The sequence below is a fragment of the Gymnogyps californianus genome, chromosome 1 (genome assembly GCF_018139145.2).
Source record: "Gymnogyps californianus isolate 813 chromosome 1, ASM1813914v2, whole genome shotgun sequence".
NCBI classification, from domain to species: domain Eukaryota; kingdom Metazoa; phylum Chordata; class Aves; order Accipitriformes; family Cathartidae; genus Gymnogyps; species Gymnogyps californianus.
Window position 1 is genome coordinate 69,048,608 of NC_059471.1, and position 19,739 is coordinate 69,068,346.

Here is a 19,739-nt window from a genome sequence, read left to right on the forward strand (position 1 = left end):
GATAAGATTCTAGCTGATTTTTTTAAACACTTCTGCAACTCGCTGCAGGTTTGGCGACTGCTCGGGCGACCCCGCTTCCCCTGTATGATCTCCAAGTTTATGCGTAGTGGTTTTAAGCCCAGTGGCTTCTAAAACTACCTAAAGTGGTGTGGGCATGTGTGGCTGTTTAACTGATCTGAACTAAACCAGGGAAAAATCTCGGCCCCAAAGCATCACTGAATTTTTAAGTGTCTGAATTCCTTTATTATTATTGTACATTTTGCCTAAAATTAAGTACAGAGAGATTCCTGAATAGCAGAGAGACATCTCTGCTTTTGCATCTCATCACAGTAGCTGTTGAGCGAACTGTTTGGTATTCATTAAACTGTAAGAGATAGCATCAGTAATGGCCATTCAAGGATATTCAGAAATTCAAAGCACAAAAAATCATGTTAAAAAGATTGGTCTTGGTTTCTTTCCTTCTTCCTTTATTAAGCTTCATGTTTTCAAGCATTTCAGCACAATAATGTTTTTAAATATAGTGTAGATTAAATGCTTATATAATCACAGGACTCCCAAAGCTGGATTTTCAAGGAAAAAACCCACCAAATATAACAAGACTTATGATAAAATGCTGAGACCTGGCATCAGCTTATTTAGTAGGCAACTAGATAAGTTGGAAATTGGCCAGGGATTGCATGAGATGACACTTCATCCTTTGCAAAGAAGCACCATGAAGATTTTAAGGATCCACTAAAATGACCCATTTGATCAAGAACATGACAGCATTGAACAGTGTTCCCAACACCCGGAAAATGATTATATTCTGTTAATGAGGTTTTTACAAAATCTCCCAGCCATATTGGCCTGGTTGCTAGCCTTAGGACAGAGGCACTTGGCACTCCAGATTGTTTTCTGCAGCCTGTTCCAAGAAAACCACAGGAGTCCTGTTTTCCTTCCAAACAGAAGGAAGAACATGTAAGTCATCAGTCAGTTCTTTCCAAAACATTTTGAGTTTCACGCTATTTCTTCCACTGCTGCAGAGTCCTCCTGATAGTGACAGGACCAGCCCCAAGTCCCAGGATAAACGCCTTTGCTTTAGGGAAAGCTTATTTGTTGCTGGCTGTGAGTCTCATTGGCCTCGACGCATGGTTTGGGACACATTTCATCCATTGTGTCTCAACTGGTTGCACTATTACTTTGGTCCATGTTATTAATAAATATTAGTGTTTAGATTTGCCACAGAAAATAGCTTAAAATACAGTCTTTCTTTTTTTCCCCCTGTGCTTGGCTACTGCTGATATTTTTTGCAGCTTCTAGCTGATCCTGTGTTCTGGTTTCGGCTGGGATAAAGTTAATTTTCTTCTTAGTAGCTGGTACAGTGCTGTGTTTTGGATTTAGTGTGAGAATGATGTTGATAACACGCTGATGTTTTAGTTGTTGCTAAGTAGCGCTTATCTTAAGCCAAGGACTTTTCAGTTTCCCATGCTCTGCCAGCAAGCAGGTGTGCAAGAAGCTGGGAAGGAGCAGAGCCGGGGCAGCTGAGCTGAACTAGCCAAAGGGGTATTCCATACTACGGAACATCATGCCAGTATATAAACTGGGGAGAGTTGGTCAGGAGGGGCGGATCGCTGCTTGGGCATCAGTCAGCGGGTGGTGAGCAATTGCATTGTGCATCACTTGTCTTTTCTTGGGTGTTATTTTTTTTTTTTTTTTTGTTATATTCCTTTTCATTACAATTATTATTATATTATTATTATTCTTAGTTAGTAGTGTATTTTATTTTGCTTTAGTTATTAAACTGTTCTTATCTCAACCCACGAGTTTTACTTTTTTCCCTCCTCCCCACCCCACTGGGAGGGGGGAGGGGGAAGCGGCTGCGTGGTGCTTAGCTGCTGGCTGGGGTTAAACCACGACAGCCTGTCAGATAAGAAATGGTGTCTGTTGGTCTGTCCATCCTCCTCCTTTCACTAACTGACAGTACTTTGCTGCCCTCACTACAGAATTAACCTTACTGCTCTCGTGATAAGCACAGTGAGAAGCACATTAGTTTGGCAACGTGATCTGATCACGGCTGCTTCCTTTCTGCAGAGGGATACAAAAAATTCTCTCTCTAAGAAATCCTTCTCCTTTTTCTCTTCCACTGCCTCCAGTATATTTTTAGGATAAATCTGGAAGTATATAGGAAGTCTGCAAGCCAGATCTAACAGGAAGGGAGATGGAGAGGGACTGCAGTACATTACAACATGTCTTTTTACCACAGCCTGATTTCATTCGAATCATTCTTTTACTGCTGTCTCTCGGGACTCTTCTGTTTGTGCTTCAAAACATTTTTTCTGAACTCTTATTTCTGAGCTATTTTCTACTTGTTTTCATTCCCTTATTTTATTATTCACATCCAGAATGCATGCACACTCTTTAAAAAAAAAAACCCAAAAACCCACAAAACCCCCACCCAACAAACAGGCTGCAACTACTCAAAGATTAGTAAATGCAAAGTCTTAAAAATCTTAAATTTAGCAATTTGGTTTTAGCATCCCTCTTCCTACACATCATTGCAGTCTTAATGGTTTGTACACATTTCTGTTCTTTCCCCAAAACTCCGGCTTACTCATGGGGGGGGGTGTTATTGATATAATAAAAAAAAGCTATCTATCTGACCTTGTGCTACATCGTGTCATCAGTGACCACGCACTATTCATGGTGATCAAGCCCTTCCCTGAAGAGTGTCCCATACCACTGCCAGCTGCCCTGTCCCGGCTGCCACGGTTTTCCCATCTTCCCAGGCCCCCAACCAAATCCTCATCATGAGAGCGTTATTTCCTCCCTCGTTCTTCACCAGAAAGCTGGTTTGGGGACACAGCACCATCACGTCATCAACTGCAAGACCAGGGCAAGCTGCGAGAAGAGGAGTTTCTTGCAAGCCCAGCCACCTTCAAACACTTGGGCACCTTCATCACGGCTGGAGGAATATGCCTCCCCTCGCACCTGCAGACCTAAACCTCTTTGCAGAACAGCGCACATGAGTCTCTTCCTTTGTAAAGAGCATCACCAGAGGAGCCAGCCTTTCCAACACACAGTTCAGTACCTTATGATGAATCCAGCACAAACTGGAGGATGGCTGGAAACCAGGTTGTTCTTCCCGAGGCAGCTGCCTTTTACCTGTAAGAGCTTAAGTCAATGTGGTGGCTTGCTACCACCAAGATGGGGAAGACTTTCTGCCCCCTGCTGCTTCACCCTCCCCTCTCTTACCAGCACTGCCTGTACTTTTTGGAGCCAATTCAGTTTGCTAAAAAAGCAGACCCAGTTTACTTTTGCTGGGCTAGTTATCTTCAGGACTAGTGAGTTGTGATGGCTCAGGTAGGTGGTTTGCAAGAGCTGGGGCCAAGTAAGAAGGCGGTGGGAGAGTATGGCCAGAAGTGGGAATGGGGTGAAACGGGTGAAACAGAACTTCTCCTTTTTGCTGGAGGAGGGTATTATGTCTACCACACCCTGAGGAATAGCTGGGGATCAGGCTCACTCGATGCTCGGTAAGCGCTGTCGCCGGAGCAGATCACTGCGGAGAGAGGGACGATCTGAATCCACACTGATCCCATCCTGCCTGAGCGCCCTGGTCGGATCACTTCCTCCTCCTGTCTTGCGTTTGAGGCTTTAGCAATGCCTAAAACTGGTCCCTGCAGGCCAAATCGGTGTCTTCATGACCCCTTAGCAATGACTCAGATGCCTGTTAAATTTGGGTGTGCTCCAGAGTGGATTTCTGCCTGTGCAGGGAAGTTTGCTAGCAGAACAAGTTTGCTCGCTGAGGAGCAAAGGGCTTGAGACAGTGATGGGTTAGCTCTACTCAAGGTTTTCTTCCCTGTGCCTCAGTCCCCTCAGCCCCAGCAGCCTGCAGCGATGCACGACAGCCTGGGTGGCAGGGCAAGCCCTACGCATCTCCACTGCAACCTCACCAGCATGGACATAAGCCTCAGAGACCTGCAGGGACACAGCGCACGCCTACTGAGCATATGCTTTAAAACTGTTTTTTTTTAATTTGGAATGGGAAAAAGTGGGTGCATTTTCCTGGGGAAGGAAAAGGGGCGCATCCCAGACAGCTGCTGCCACCCCTTGCTCAGTTTGAAGCCCCTGTTTCAAAGCACGGGAGCTGGAACATCGCCTGAAGCCTGCCAGGAATTTTTAGCATAAACAAAACAACCTGCTTTCTCCTGCCTGCCTTCTGAGGCAGGTAGGAGTCACATGGGCTGAAATTTTCAGCAGCACCGCCAGCCTGCCTGAGGCAGGCCCCCGGCACACAAAATGTCTGCCCAAACAGTCGAAATACGGCAAAGTCATCTGCAACGGCGGGCAGGTGATTGCTCTCTCCTCGGGTCGAACACGAGCCATTGGGAGCCTTAACAACAGGCCGCATGTCCCAGCTCAGAGCATGATTCTCAGGTTATCAGAGCAGAAACCTCACTTGTCTTCCTGACGTTATCACGTGTGACCTCACACCTCTCTTGATCTGCTTTGTGGCCGCTCTCGCTGGCTCTGCTTTATACCTTGTGCCTTCCAGTTTCACCAATGCCCTGCCTAAGCCCTGCCTGTGAACAAGCCCGTGTTCATCTGATGTTGGATTACCTTTTGGATTTACGGTTCGGTTTGTTTCCAGGCGAATGCACTTTCTGTAGTCTCTCCGTGCTGCTGCCGAGTAAGAGATCGTGACATCTTTAATCTTGCCGTGTGAAGCCTCACTGCACCCGGCTGTGCTTGGATGCCAGCAACTTCAAAGGGCATCTGTGCCAACCTGGCAGTACAACGGCCGCGGGGTATGGAAATTTGAGGGGAGATTTTTTTGCCTGTTGTGATCATTTAGGTGTCCGTCCTGCAAGTATTCATGCGCACACGTATTTTTAATCATAAGACCCCTAGGGAATCCCATTTATCTCAGAAATATTAAATCCCAGTCTGCTGCTGCTATGCCTGGATCTCGCAAAATGCCGTCATACAGAAACGTGGCTCTCCTGGAAAGGCAGGCGTTTCATCCCTGGCTCTTTGCTCTCCTGGGGTTGTGTTCGGTGGGTGGCGGAGGGGAACGCCACCGGGCTCTGATCCCGAAGCCCGGCATGGGGCCTGACCCAGCTCACAGAAGGGCCCATTGGCTCTGTCTGTGCTAATAGGGCTGCACAACTTCTGAACTCAGGCTGGCTCTCCTTCACCCAAGCAGAAGAACCTGCCCGCCTTTGCTGCTGTAGACAGGCCTCTGAAGTCCCTCCTAGCTCCTCTAGGCATTGGCATAATTGCTTTTACGCCCTGGAGCTCTTGCCATGGGGAATGGCTGTGGCACAGAGGAGCTAATATACACTGCCATCCATCTGCAGCATGTTGTCTCCTCTCCATCAAAAATGTCCTGATGGGCAAGACAGCCCCGTTTTGGGTCAGATCACTCAGTTTTGGGCCAGACCAGATATACACATTAACCAGAAAGCTAATCTGCTTCAGAAATAGGAATTCTGAGGCTGTAATTCTTCAAAGTGGGGTGAGCAATTTAATCGCTTGCTTCTACCGAAACCAACGCAAAAGTCTTTCGCCTCCCCCTTTCTCAAGCTCTGCCGTTATAAACCTTTGTGTCCAACTCCTGTTTTTTTAAAGAAGACTACAGTGATTTTTGCTTTAAAGAACATTTTCCTGGTTCAACTTCTCTTCACACCCTGCACTGCAGATCTGTAGTATTCTTCCTAAGCAAAGGACGGTGACTGCCTTTCTATTAGGTCATGTTACCACCTAATGGCCACAATGGAAAGATGCCTTCACCTGGTAATTATTAGTAACGATGCAGTGGCTGTAAGTCTAATACATATTAGCTGAATATTATTTGGAGCTGGGGAGGAGCTGAGCAGGGTAATTGCACAGCGATGCTCTGGTGACACTGATCTCTTTCTCTCCCATCTGTGTCCAGGTTAGTGTTTAGCCATACAGGAGAGAGTAAACACACAGGCAAACCTTTGAGGGCTTCTTGTACCTTACAGAAATGGCATGAGCACGGTAATGACTATACGATAGATCAGGAGAGGCTGCGCAGTGGTATTAGATATTATTTTCACTCAAGTACTAAAACTGGGTTAGGAACATCTTCTTAAAGATGGTCATTTAAACTTTTATTTTTCATGTTGATTAATGTAGATGCAGGGACAGCATGCAACATGCAATATAACTTTGCTGTTGGTAATCACTTGTTAATCAATCAGAGACAGTAAGATCATAGAATCATTTAAGTTGGAAAAGACCTTTAAGATCATTGAGTCCAACCGTTAACCTAACACTGCCAAGTCCACCACTAAACCGTGTCCCTAAGCCCCACATCTACACGTCTTTTAAATACCTCCAGGGATGGTGACTCAGCCGCTTCCCTGGGCAGCAGGGAGAAGATAGGAGCAGATAGGAGGCTTGCTGCCTTTTTTTTTCCAATGAAGAGAAAACTGGAGGAGCACAGATCAGTCATACTTTGAAGCATGCAGTACCCGACGTGGGAGCACATTTTTCAGAGACCTAGCCTGCTCTGCTGCTAAGCAAATTTTAGGCACCTGGACAAGAAGAATCCCGGTCCTGTTGATTCAGATGCAACACTTGTCCTTGGGTTTAGTAAAGTCAACACTTTACCCTTGATCTTTTCATATGAAATTTTTGTCATGGGGTTTGGTTGGCCATTTCATAAGAAATAGTTTTACACCGGGGGGGAAAAAAAAAAGCCCAATATAACCAAATCACTGAATCATTACAAAGCCACTAAATATGCCTATGGAAAAGCTTTTCCATCGTACTAATCTTACATGACTTACTAATTTATTTTGTATTTATTTAAAACAAGCCCTACTGAAATGTTTAGAGAGGAAGGAGAGAAATACACAGCAGAAAGAAGAGAGAAATACCTAGCAGAGAGAGGGCTTTTTATCTGAAAAAAAGGAGCATATGTTGTAAGGTATATATTTTAGTAAAGAAGCCAAACCCTCAAATCTCCACTACTGTCACCAGTCCTATACAGTTCCTATCAAACCTACAGTCTCAATATGTGAAACAATCAATCAGTCTCCCCTAGCCATGGAGAGATCCCGCTGCCCAAGGCATAGATTGATTTCCCTGCAAGTGCACAGACAACTCCAGGCTAGGCTAAAAAAAGAAACAAAGTAAAACAAAGGCTGACAGAATGCCTTCGTTTTGGTTTCATTATGGACAAATTCCACCTCTTCTTATTTCATCAGAGGTTTCTCTCCCATATTCATCTCTGGTTTCCCCTTAAACATCACGTATTTTCATTTAAAAATAAGCTCTCACACACAGAGAACTAAACGCTTATATGTAAATAAACAATACAAACCAGGAATATTATTCAAAGATCTAAGCACATTCTCTGCATAGCAATATATTGGAAAATGTATCATCTGCCTCTTCCCTTCCCAGACTATGTGAGCAGCTTCAGGAATAAATTATCCAAAATGATCTGAGGCCGAGTTTGTGACAAGAACAATTAATTACAGTTATGAAACATGTATATTTTGTTTACTAATATTTGAATTCCATGCACAGGCGATGCATGTGCAGGTAGCGGAGCAGCCTCCCTTCTGGAGCGCTTATAACCTAATTGGATGTATAATGGGCTTAGAGTCTAACTTCTGAGGGAAAATATCAGATGGATGTTAACAAGCATGTGGAAGGCATAAGACATTTTTCTTGGACAATGCTGGAACAACTTCAGAAGGACTGTCTTGGACTATATGTGGATCTTTCTTAATCAAGGGGAGGGGGTTTTTTCTTGCTAAAAGACAGTCTCTGTCACAAGTACTCTTCTTGATCCTGAAACATGAGTTTATACAGGGATGTCAGAGGATCTGAATTATGCAGGTGGTCAGCCCAGAGTGATGTCTTCTAGCCTTAAAATGAATGCATCTCTCTCAGATGTGAAAGGAAGGAAAAGACAGGTGGTAGTGTAGAGTTTGTACATTTACAAATCACCTATGAAATTGATTGCTCCAAATTTATACAAAAATGTCAGCCAAAGCCAACTTTCCTTCAACCTAACCATTACCATTTTCCCATCAATTGCAGGGCAGTGGCTTCAGGCAATATCTGAAAAAGGATGACAGCTGATGACAGTGCTATGAGGAGCAGAGAGGCTGCAGGCAAGCAGCAGAGCGGGCAAAGGGTGGTAGCGTAACAGATCGGAAAGACCAAGGGGTAAGAGCGGGACCCGATTCTGCAAGGCCTTGACAAGTTACATTTACTCCCAGAAGTTAAAGACTTGTGCTTGTGCCTCCTGCTGAGGATGAAAGCTGCGTGGCAAGTGGTAAGAATATTCTCTGCAAGCACAGCCTTCACAAAGCAGAGTAACAAAGAAAGATGTGCATTTTCCCATCGCTACGTTGAGACCCAACCATCAGACTGGCTGACTGCCATAGGGACGGACTGACATAAGGGCTTATCCTTCCTATAAATGAAAATCCAGGTTTGATCCACGCTCTGTTAACTGTTCGGTTCCAAAGGCTTCAGCATCTTTTCTCAGCAACCACACTTGGCAATCAATATTTTCAGAAGCTGTTGACACAGCCTTAAAGGCATCCCATCAGTGTCTATCATCGGGGAGCTTCTCATCTCCCTGTATCCACATTAGCATTCACAGGGAATGAAGCCGTATTAAAAAAAGACTTTGAGTCTTTTATTATTTGTGTTATTACAGAGTGTCAGTGTGTTGCAACATCCAAATGAACATTCAGGAGAGAAGTCCCAGAAAATATCAGACCCCGCAGTTTCTTTCAGACAATCCTTCTGTACATCATTAAGTCTTGCCTATAGTAAGTCAAGCCAAACACAGCATGCAAACATTTCTGTATTTCAGCCTGTGCTAAATAAATGTTTTTTCCTATTGTTTTTAATGACAGATGTTTCCCTTTGAATCTTCATGCACTAGCATAGGTCATTCTGCTGTCACCTTAGAATTCTGCATGTGTACATGAATGCAGGTGAATAAACTGCAATGGTCAGACACACAGACAAGTGAATAGACCCCTCCATGCCAAATTTTTTTAAAATACTCTCTGTCCCTCGCTTGTCCCTGCACTTGTTAAGGGACAATGTTCTTCTGCCCTACTATTATATTAAGAACTTCCCTAAACCAGCTAGATTCCTAAAAATGCCCAGAGTCAGACTTATTCAGGAGAGCTCTCCTCTCTATTAGGCATTTGTTTGAGGCCAAGAATATAGCTTGGCCTAAAACAAGACCTTGGTAGGTCCTGGCAAGATCTCAGTTCAAAGAGTTTAGGAGAAGTCCGTGCCTGATTTAACCGTGTGCCTCCAAACAGCAAACACAAAGCAGGCTGCCTTGCCCCAGGTCCCCCTGCCCAGCCTGCCAGCACAGCATTTTCCTGCGCGGCTGTGTTGTTAGTCAGGGATGTGGTGAATTGTCACTTCTGACCAGTTTAATCAGTCCAGCCGGCGGGATGCTGCGGCTGGGCTGGGGCACGCGTGCCCTGGGGGCACTGCAGCTACAACCGCATTGCTGTGCCGGCACAGTACGCCTTCTGCGGGCCTGGCTTAAGTCCTCAGGGTATCTGGACTACAAGCCGGTAAAAAACCTAGTCTTGGGAGGGGAGGCAACCCAGCCTTTACAAACATATTATCTGATGATCAGATCTGAGGATTAAAAGTATACTGTGGCTGCTGCCTTCAGCTTGCTTTCAGGAATCATGGTGAAGCTGAGCTACTCAATTGTCAAGCTTGCTTTTGTTAAAAATACTTTCCCTTTATTTCCCAAACATGGCATTCTTGATTGCACCTATAAATTACTTCTTCAGTCCTCTTGTGTAGCAGCATGAAAGGCAAGTTTTGAAATGGAATCTGACAAATCTACAAAAGTATGTAAACCATAACGCATCTGTGCTACAAACTGCAGCTTTCATTAAAGTAGTGATTTTTAGTTGTTTCCTCATTGGTCAGCTGCAATAAAGAAAATACTAAGAAACAAACAATAGCGTTACCAGAGACTCTGCTAATATCCCTGTATGTCCACTCACTTCTAATATTTTCAGCCATTTCCTCTGCTACGGAGTGTGCATTCACACCCCCGTGTGCACACACACACGCGTGCATAGATGGACAAAGAGCATCCTTTCCAGCAAGGAAAATACCCTGCATGAGCCTACAGACCGCTGAAGGCTAAAACATTTCTTTACAACAGCCCGCAGTTGTTGTCAGGGCAGGAGTAAGACACCACAATAATTTTTGCTGAAAGAACGCTGACATGCTTTTGACATTCCTCCCCTTCCTCCAGCAAACAAATATTTTATCAGTTTACCTTTAAAATAATACGCTTCCTGTCTCCTTCCCAAATGCCTGGCCAGCAGAAATGACCTTTCCTGCCACAGAACAAGTTTCTCTTTATTTCAGCACGTCTTGCCTCCTGCAAGCAGGGCAAGAAGCGACCAAGGCTGCGAGCGCGGGAGCCACAGGACTGCCGGGGTTGCCGGGCGTGAAAGGCGTGTTTATTCTGCCTCTCCCGAATCCCAGCCCCTCAGCTGCAGGCATCTGCCCAGCGCTCCTTGGACCAAGTGTGGAGAATCACATTTCTGCTTAATGAGGCCGGCTGCCCGGAGAAAGATGATTGCAAGCAGATGTACCCATGTTCTCATGTGAAAGGAATTTGGGCTTTTGTGTCAGCTGCACGATGAGCGACCGGCTCCGGGGAGTATTTTAGTGCTCTTTAATTTCTTACAGGTGCTGGGAGCCAGTATGCGCCGGTGCAGCAGAGCTGAGACCCGGCATCCAGGAGGTGCGTGGAGGGATGGCACACCTAGGGTCAGCAGGAGGGCCAGAGGGAGAAGGCATGACCGGCAGACTCACCTTACCGCAGGAAACAAGGCTCCTTTTTGTAAAGACCCACGCTCCTGGGAAATGCCAGCTGAGCTCAAAACCTTGCAAGGCTGCAGCAGCAGCAAAACTATGTTTTACTCCAGGCGCAGTGTTTTTTACCTGTTGTTATGGATAATCCAGGAGGAATAAGCAGGATGGACATCAGTAATATCAAAGTAATTTCTCTGAATCTGTAACTAGTCAGGGACAGACAACGAGCGTGGCATCTGTGTATTAAAAAGCTCTGGTTTTCAGTGGGACATCCCAGTAATGTTGCAAATGGCCCAAGGAAATCACAATCAGTTTAAAGAAACTTTTGATGGAGTTACAGCTGTATTTTGGAGGCACATTATGTATTTTTAGCACCAGAACAGCTAAGACAAGATACATATCCAGGCATTCAGTGGAAATGGATGCACCCTTTGGATCATACCTCAGGATGTCTGGCCACATGAGGGTGAATATTCATGGCCATGGCATTTATCTGGACATACAGTGGTCGTATGTATGATGTCCATAAGGGCCCAGATACTCCACACGTGGCTCACCTACAGGCAACCAGCTACACATCCACATTCACGTAGGAGTACTGAGAAGTGAGGCTGTATTTACTGCCGTCACTTGGAAGTAACATGATCATGCAGACCTCAAAAATACCGCTACTGAGGCTTGCTATTTACTGTGCAAAACCCAGTCCACCTAGTGTAGGCATTTAAACCTAAAGGAACAGGACCTGGAAGCCTCCAAAATCTTTTTTTTTCTTTGCTGACTCCACAGGAAACATCAGCGCTTACTCGAAGAGATGCCCTCTTAGAAAACGAAACTTTAGGTTCAGATCTGGTCCCTGAGGCTCCGATGCAGTGAACATTTTTTTAACAGCAGAGATGGGTTAAGCAAACACTGCCCTGCCTTTTTCCACACTGTTGTGTCTGCCCACACAGCTCTTCATACAGCCACGCAGTGATCCAGGTCAGGGAAATGGCTCTGGCTCCAAGTACCCCAAGGGAAAAAAGAGAAACAACCGGCCCATCACTTCACCTGGTCTCCTGATCCACCCTGTCACTGACTGAATGAGCCACAGCACAGCGGACAGGAGGGCACCAGACAGGGATGAGGACCAAGTTAGATGAGACTGAGCCATCCTGATGTCTCACCACCACGAACACCTCTTCTCCCTTCCAGGAGCTGCTCTCACGGCTTACGCCACCTTGGCTCCAACAGTGCGTCTCTTCACCCAGCCAGTTTAGCTCACTAAGCTGGCAGAAGAATAATCCAGCAGAAGACTAACCCAGCAGCAACAGAGGCGGGCTGCTCTCCTAGCTGGCTTCGTGAGCCAAGCGCAGTGGCGTGACCAACAAGCGTGTGACACGAGACCAGGGAGGACGTGGAAATGGGCAGCTGAACTCAAGCGACGGGGCTCTCCTTTGAACAGCAGCGAGAGGTGAGATTGTTCCAGCTGCCTGGCAGAACATTATCCTGAGCAAAAGAGGCGACCAAGGAAGCATTGCCACCCAGCGTGGCGGTGTAGCCACGGCGGCAGCTAACAATGGCAAAATCAGGCAGACTGGATTCATCCCTGATTTAATTGTGCGGTGGCAGCAGCCAGACGCTTCATGATAAGGGCCGTACAAACACAGAGGGAGGCACGATGCCTCTTGCTCATAGTTATTCCTTAAGAAGGGCTCATGACTCTTCTGCCTGGTTTGCTGGAAAATGAAGAAGCCTCTGCAGAGATACCTGCTTAAAAGCCACTTGATGTCAGCTCCTCCAGTGTTTTGTCCTGCAAGGGCTTTAAAATCCCTGGCCCTCTGTCCTGCTGAAAGGTCTTGTCCCTTGTGAGTCATTTCCCTGCAGTAGGTGATGGGCTGCCAACCAGAGCGGTTTCGGGAGAGAAATCCAGTCCTCGGGAGGCTTTTGGGCTGGGAGGAGGAGAGACAAATCTGCCACAGGTATCAGTCTTAACAGCAACGGGAACAAAAAGGGACTCCAGTGGCTTGGTTGCTTTTTATTATCTTGCTAACTCCGACTTTTGCAGCAAGAAGATAGTGCATGTCCCTCCGTGTCCCCAAGCACTAATCTTCATGCGGTCTCTGTCTGCACGCACTTTGCTGGGTATTTAGAGACTGAAGCATGTGCCAAGGGGTTGCCCCCGTGGTACCTTACGGCAGCACGCAAGAGACGCCCGCCTGTGTGGCCCCACAGCTGGGGCTTCATGTGACTCTCCTCTGCTGTATGTATCCCGCTCGTAGCGCCCTGACCCTTATCGTCCAGATACCACAGAGCAGGGGGTGCTGAGGGCACCCAGCCCTTTGCCATAGGCCCTCACGGATAGCTGGTTACGCTGATGTGGCTGAAGGCCACTCGTGGGGGAGCTTCGCTGCTCCCTCCTCCCGGCTGCCGCGTCCCACGGCACTGTCCCCCAGCCACAAGAGCCCGACGGCGCCTCGGCGTGCCACGGCCAGGGGGGCGGTGGGACGGCTTGCGGGGAGGGGGCAGCTACATCGGAAAGACACCGCAGCGAAGCTCGCAAGCGAGAACAATCCCGGCGTATGGCCTGATCCAGGCTCCTTCTGTGGGCTGCGTTTCCCAGCCTGAACATTTGGCTCGTGGATGCTACAACAAGTCGCCTATCAGACAAGAAATCTAATTCCCTGCCTGTCCGGATAAAACGCTCATAAGTAGCAACTCTGGGAGAAACCTTCCGTAATACAGAAACTGAAATTTCAGCTAAGCGAAAACTCTGCATAAAAGGATTTCTGATTTTGTACACAGCCGCTTTCTTATAGTCTGTGACTATAAGTCTGTGTTTTTTGTAATCAGAAGTTTCCTGCATAGGTCCAGTGTCCAGGAGAACAGCTCTTAAGCAATACCCCAATTCAGAGGTACAAATCTTTGAATGCTACAACCAGTTGCTCAGATTTTTTTTTTTTTTTAATAACTAACAAAATAAGGATTATAAAACCAATCATGAGACAAATCAAGTAAGACTGGGTGAGAATTTCACCTCGGTAGATAGCCCTGTGTTATTAAGCTAGTAACTGGAGCAGAAAGCTACTTCTAGACAGATGCAAAAGGAAGAAAAAAAAAAAAAGGGGGTTGACGAGTCATTAGTCTGAATTACTGGAGAACAGGCAGCAAACTGACAGGTAGCTTCCAGCAAATTTCTACATAAAGGTTTAGTAGAACCTTCCCAACCAAACCTTTGAGAGGAATTTCATTCCTGATCACTAAGAAAGGCTTAGACATTAGCCTGAGGAAGCTTTGATATTTAGAAATGTGATGATGCAACTGTGATGGGGAAATGTCAGCAGAAGGTGGCTGCTTTTAGCACCACGGGAGACAGACAAGAAGGGAAGGAACACAAATCCTGTTCACGAAGATATTTTATTTCAGATTTCTTGACCCATATTATTTAAATAGCATGTCAGCCCAAATCAGAATGAGAGACAGTTTCTTTTTTTACATTTGCAATTTTGCTTCGTGTTGCCTATAATAACAGTAAACAAATCCTGCAGTTACTGAGCTATACAGTAACTAAATCAGCTATTTTGGGGAAATTTTTCCTGTTCTGTGGACTCTGCCTCTTTTGGCTGCTCCCCCTGCCTCCTCACATTCCAGCCACGGCTCTGTTTATATGCCTGTATTTCACAGTACCAGTAACTCAGACTGGAACACATTTGTACCTCTCTCCCTTATGCTAATGGACCACGCTATGAATGGCCCCTTCTGTGAGGACACGCGCGAGCTCTCAGAGCTGAGCAGCATTTTGTTGAAGGCATCGGCACACAGGTATCCTGCCGCCAGCTTTATTCCATAAATAACTACAGCAGCATTTTTTTTTGGGGGGGGGGGAACCCACAGCACCCCCCATCCCAGTTAAATGAGTGAATTCCATCAAAATCCTCTTCTCCTTCAGACTTCAATACTTGTCTAAAGCAGATGGCCCCATAAATAATGCAACCTAGGAAACCCGATCAGCCACCTCTGGGATATGCTTGAGCTCCTGTCTCTCATCATATCATCACTAGATTAGCTCTGGGAATTCTTTTAATTTAATCCTTTTAACAGGTCATGCGCGCAAGAAGCAGTGACTGGGAAATTAGACGCGTTCGGTTGGTCTACATCGTCGGTAGTCTGGAGCTGGCAGGTCCCCGCTCGCTGCTTTCGGGGGCTTCCGCTGCTGTGCTCAGCTGCTGACCCCTCGCTGCCCGAGCTCGAGGCAAGGGAGCCCAGGACTGATGTGGCTGAACATGGGGAGGCCGGGAAAGAGGGGCCAGGGGGCAGAGTATCTGAGCAGTGCCGTCACACGCGGCCGGAGCGTTCAGCAGGGAAAACCATCCTTCAAGCAGGGAGGCACTTGCTGCCTTCTCCTGGAGTGGAAAATGTCATATTTATTTTAGGGTGTAAGACAGAAATCTATAAATTCCATTTTCTTTGTCTTTAGTCTGCTTCTTCAAATTACTGGATTTTAACAGGTGCTCAGAGAGGTCCCACGGGATTTATTCTCACCATCACTCCAGGCACCTGGGCAGAAATATCAAGTACCAGTGATGAGGTGGGTCCTTCTTACAGCTACCCCCGTGGTGACGCCAGCCTCAGGGCTTCCCGTCCTCCTCCCCTCCCTCCCCTGCTACAGCCTGAGCTCCACGCACATTGGCAAAATTGGCATCAGGGCAGTGCTGGCTTGGCCGGTCACGTCCTTTGCAAGCTGAATTTCATCTCCCCAACCTCCACTGTGCTGGGAAATGTGTTTACAGCACTGCTCTGTGAACAGCTTCACCAAAATGACCCCAACTAAAAAAAAACAACCCTTCCTCAAAGCAAAGCAAGCAAAGAAAAACCTCCATTTGCTATTGTTAAGCTGGAGCTTCCCAAGGCCTCGGTGGACAGAGCTGTCTCCCAGTTCTATCTGCACAATTCAGGCAGCAGCAAACTGTGATGCAGAGGATGGAGAAATGGGGCTCTTCTGAACGATTTCCCTGCCAAGAAAATTGCATTGCAGACCTACACCCTGACACTGCACTCCAGGCACACAGCTTATGCTTCTAGCACGGGCAACGCAAAACAGCCCCCTCCCCTCGACTTCCCCTGCCACTCATCCCTTCTGTCTTGGTTCTTCCCAAGCACCAGGGAATGGACGCAGCTGAAGCCCTGGCCGGGTTTGCGCTTCCTTCATTGCACGCATCCGCAAGGATGGATGTGCAGGATGAAGCCGGGGGAGGAAGCGCGTCCGTAGGTACGGGGGAGAGAGGCGAGCGCAGGGACTGCTTTTCATGCCTCCATGTCTGTGGAGCCACAGCCTGGCCCCTGCGGTCACACAGGCCGCAGCGGGCAAGCTCAAAGACCCGTTTCCAAAGGGTTTGGAAACCACTCTGCTTCTTTAAAAAATGGGACCGGAAAAGAAAAGCTGGGCTTGAGTCCTTATCTGGAAATGCCTGCAGGGTGCAAATATTTGAAAGTAGCACTGCTAAACCAGAATGGCTTTTAAATCATAACAAATCATATCCTGCATTTCTGTAATGCCTTTCATCCTATGTTCTCTTCACAAACATAAACACATGAAGTTCAACAACACATCTGGCGAAGTATTGTGCTGTGTGGGAGCTTTCACATCCCAGTTCAGTAGATGAGCAGACATGTGGGGTTGGTAGTGACCCCCCGCCCCACGTCAGACAGGATATCTGCGGCAGCAGTTGGAACGTGACCAAGATCTCCTGACCACCAGCCTTATGCTCGAGTTGGGAGATATCTTTCACTGGTAGCCCTGCAGATTCATTTGTCAAGAGACTGGGTGACAGATCCAGAAAATAAAATTTTGAGGGGGGGAGACTGCAGGGGACAAAACAAACTCAACTTTTCCAGCTATCTTTTTTGAGCTATTCAGTGTCTATCCAATGCATTGCCAATGCGGAGATGTCACCCCATTTATGTTTCTGTCTCATGCATGCCCGGTTGGTATCCTACTGGAAACCAATTATCAAGAGACACATTTACTGTGCGGCGAATCAGAATTTGTTATTATCACCACCCCATTAATTTCCACACACATCTGCTGGAGTACTTGTTTCTGCCTGTGTCTCACATTTATCTTCATCTAATCCACTTTTTACTGCCCTTGTCTTAGTGCCAGCAACTATCATGAGGTGCTGTAAACACTTGTTAGTTAACCATTTGCGATCGCCAGCTCTTCAAACTCCACATTACGCTAGTTGTTGGAGTTTAGCGAGTTTAAGTTCTGCGATATCGCGATTATTTAACTACCTTATGAAATAAGTCACAAGCAAGCACCCCGAGCCGATGCTGGCCCCCCAGGGGCAGGAGGGGAGAGGAAGTTTGGGATTTTCAAAGAGGTCTGGGAACTAAGGAGCCCAGCTCCTCCTGGATGTCAGTGGGGCTGAGCTGTGCTCAGCCCGTGCCAGCTTCTTCTAGAAAGCTCAGCCTAAATCCTTTGATAAGCAAATAAGTCAAGAGGTTTTGCACGTCCTAGGCCTTCTTCAGGTCCAACGCCAGCCTAAACGTGCCCCAGCAGCCCTCACCCCACTGGCTGCTGCCGCCCCTCCGATGGAGCAGGAAGGTGGAGTGCTGCTGGCTGGTGTGAAACCTCAGCCTCAGCAGCCTTTCATCTCCTGTCTTTCGGCCACTGTCCAAATAGGACATGTCCCCAGCGAAGGGGAAATGTTGCTGAAAAGACAACGCATCCCTCTCTCAGACACGCCGGCTTCCTATCTGCGCCTACTGCCTACAGGACACCTCAGGTTAAAATGTTTTCTGCTGAATCAAAAAGAATTTCTCCCATACTACTCGACAGCTTCTTTTCCTCTGTCAAATGTAATTAGCTTCCCCTAATTAAAGGGCTGCAGCCAGGCTCAGCAGGAAGCTGGAGGAGCTCAGTCTTCAACCAACAGCTTTTCATTTCTGCTTAGCGTTCAGGCAGCCGAAGGCCAGGAAGCCCACATTGACCCCCTCCGTGGCACCACATCGTGTTGGCCCTCTCCTCTTTGGAGACACGAGCAAAGCCTGGGTTCCAGCAGCTGAGGAGGCTGTGCTGGTGCCAGGCAGGGGTGGGCAGCAGCAGGCAGCACGTCCCGGGGCCTGCGGGACACCGTGCTAGCAGGTGGTCTGTGCTCGGCGTGGTGGACGCCAGCAGATGTTACCCAAAGGTTTCTTCTGGCCTAATTCCGTATCTGGTAATGGGCTAAATAAAATGTAAAAGAGGTCTCGATGCTATCTCCCAGCGCCAAATGATTGCCTTGGTGTGCTGTGATCTGTCCTGTTCGGATTTATTGTGCCCAGCTGGAGTTAAATTTCTTCTTTCTGCCTTCGTCTGAAATACATATCTAGTAGTCATACATTGACAGGACAAAAATATCCCTTGGGCAACGGCATGAAGCCTGAATGCAGGGAGCTTTGTTGCACTAATGGCCTTAGCAGCACATGCTAGTGCTACCCAGCCACAGAGCGCTCCCCAGCCTCTCCGTGGAGCAAGGAGACGACAAACAGGAGAATCATCGTATTTTCATCTGTACAGCCATCCGCAGCAGTGCAAATAATATGCACGTGTCTGTGCCAGAATCTCCTCTGCCCCAGTTTCCCCTCTGCACCTGATCCCCTGTAGCTTGCTCCTTCTCGCCAACTTGCCCCTCCATGACTTACTTTGTACAGATTATGTGCAGTTGATTTTAAGAGAGCAGCATTTTGTAAAGGGCACATGTTATCATAAACTGACAGAGGTGCCTAGTGTAGTCGTGAATGGAGCCCATGTCCTCCCCTGTTCAGGCACTCCGACGTCCCATTAACTTCAGCAGTGGGAAATTACATCTTGTGCCAAGGTTGAATTCATCTGACTTCAATTTCTACCCACCGGATCTTGTTATCCCCTTGTCTGCAACTTTGAACCACCCCACTATTCCCTTATCAGACAGATTTTTCTGTGTGTAAGAACATAAGTCACCACTCAGCTTCCTCCTCGGTAAGAAAGCCAGCCTGTCTACCTGAAGTCATACCTTGGGAAGGCTTGGTCTCCGGGCTGAGGGTCACCCTGACTGTCCTCCTGTGGACTCTCCCCAGTATTTCTTCATCTGGCCTGCAGCGTGGACCCCATAACTGGGCATCTCATTCCAGAAGCGGTCTCGCGCGTGCTGCACAGAGGCACAGCAATGTGCCTGCTTCTGTTTGATGCCCCTCTTCTTGTGCAGCATTGCCCTGGGAAGTCGTGTCGAGGAGGTTATTCATAACCACTCTCACAGCCTTCCTGAGACAGACTTTCCCGTCTTACAGGTACTCCTTATATTTTCCAAGCTGCAATTTGCCTCTATTTTAGGAATATTTAAACATGTTTTGGATGGTGATTATTAATCAGACATTATCCTTTCTCGGTAACCTGTCATTATCACCGTAGTTTCGTCCACTAACTTTCCCACAGTGCATTTTATTTTACAGCACAGGTTGATCATAACACTTAATGATTTAAATATTAGATGAAATTTTGCTGGTTAAAATATTTGACTTTTTTTTTTTTTTTCCCCACAGGTCTTCTTGACTATAGTTAAATATGGGTCTCTTCCTCTTCAAATCTGTTTCTGGTGGTGGCTTGGACTACAATGCGGCTGTCATAATGATGCTCCAGGCTCTTGTAGTGCAGAACAAGACGACTGTTGATCTCCATGCCAAAGGCAAATCCCAGAAGCTTATTTAGAAGCAATTTAGCTTCTAAAGTTAAAGTTTAATTACTAAAGTACCTGAACATTTACCAGGTTAATTAGACAGGATCAGCAAAATCTCATTCACATGTAGTGGTTTCCTTATTTCCATTTAGATATGGATCTGTTTCGGCTTCAATGGAGTCTGCTGTGAACCTTCACATCCAAGTCAGCAAAAATGCCTGC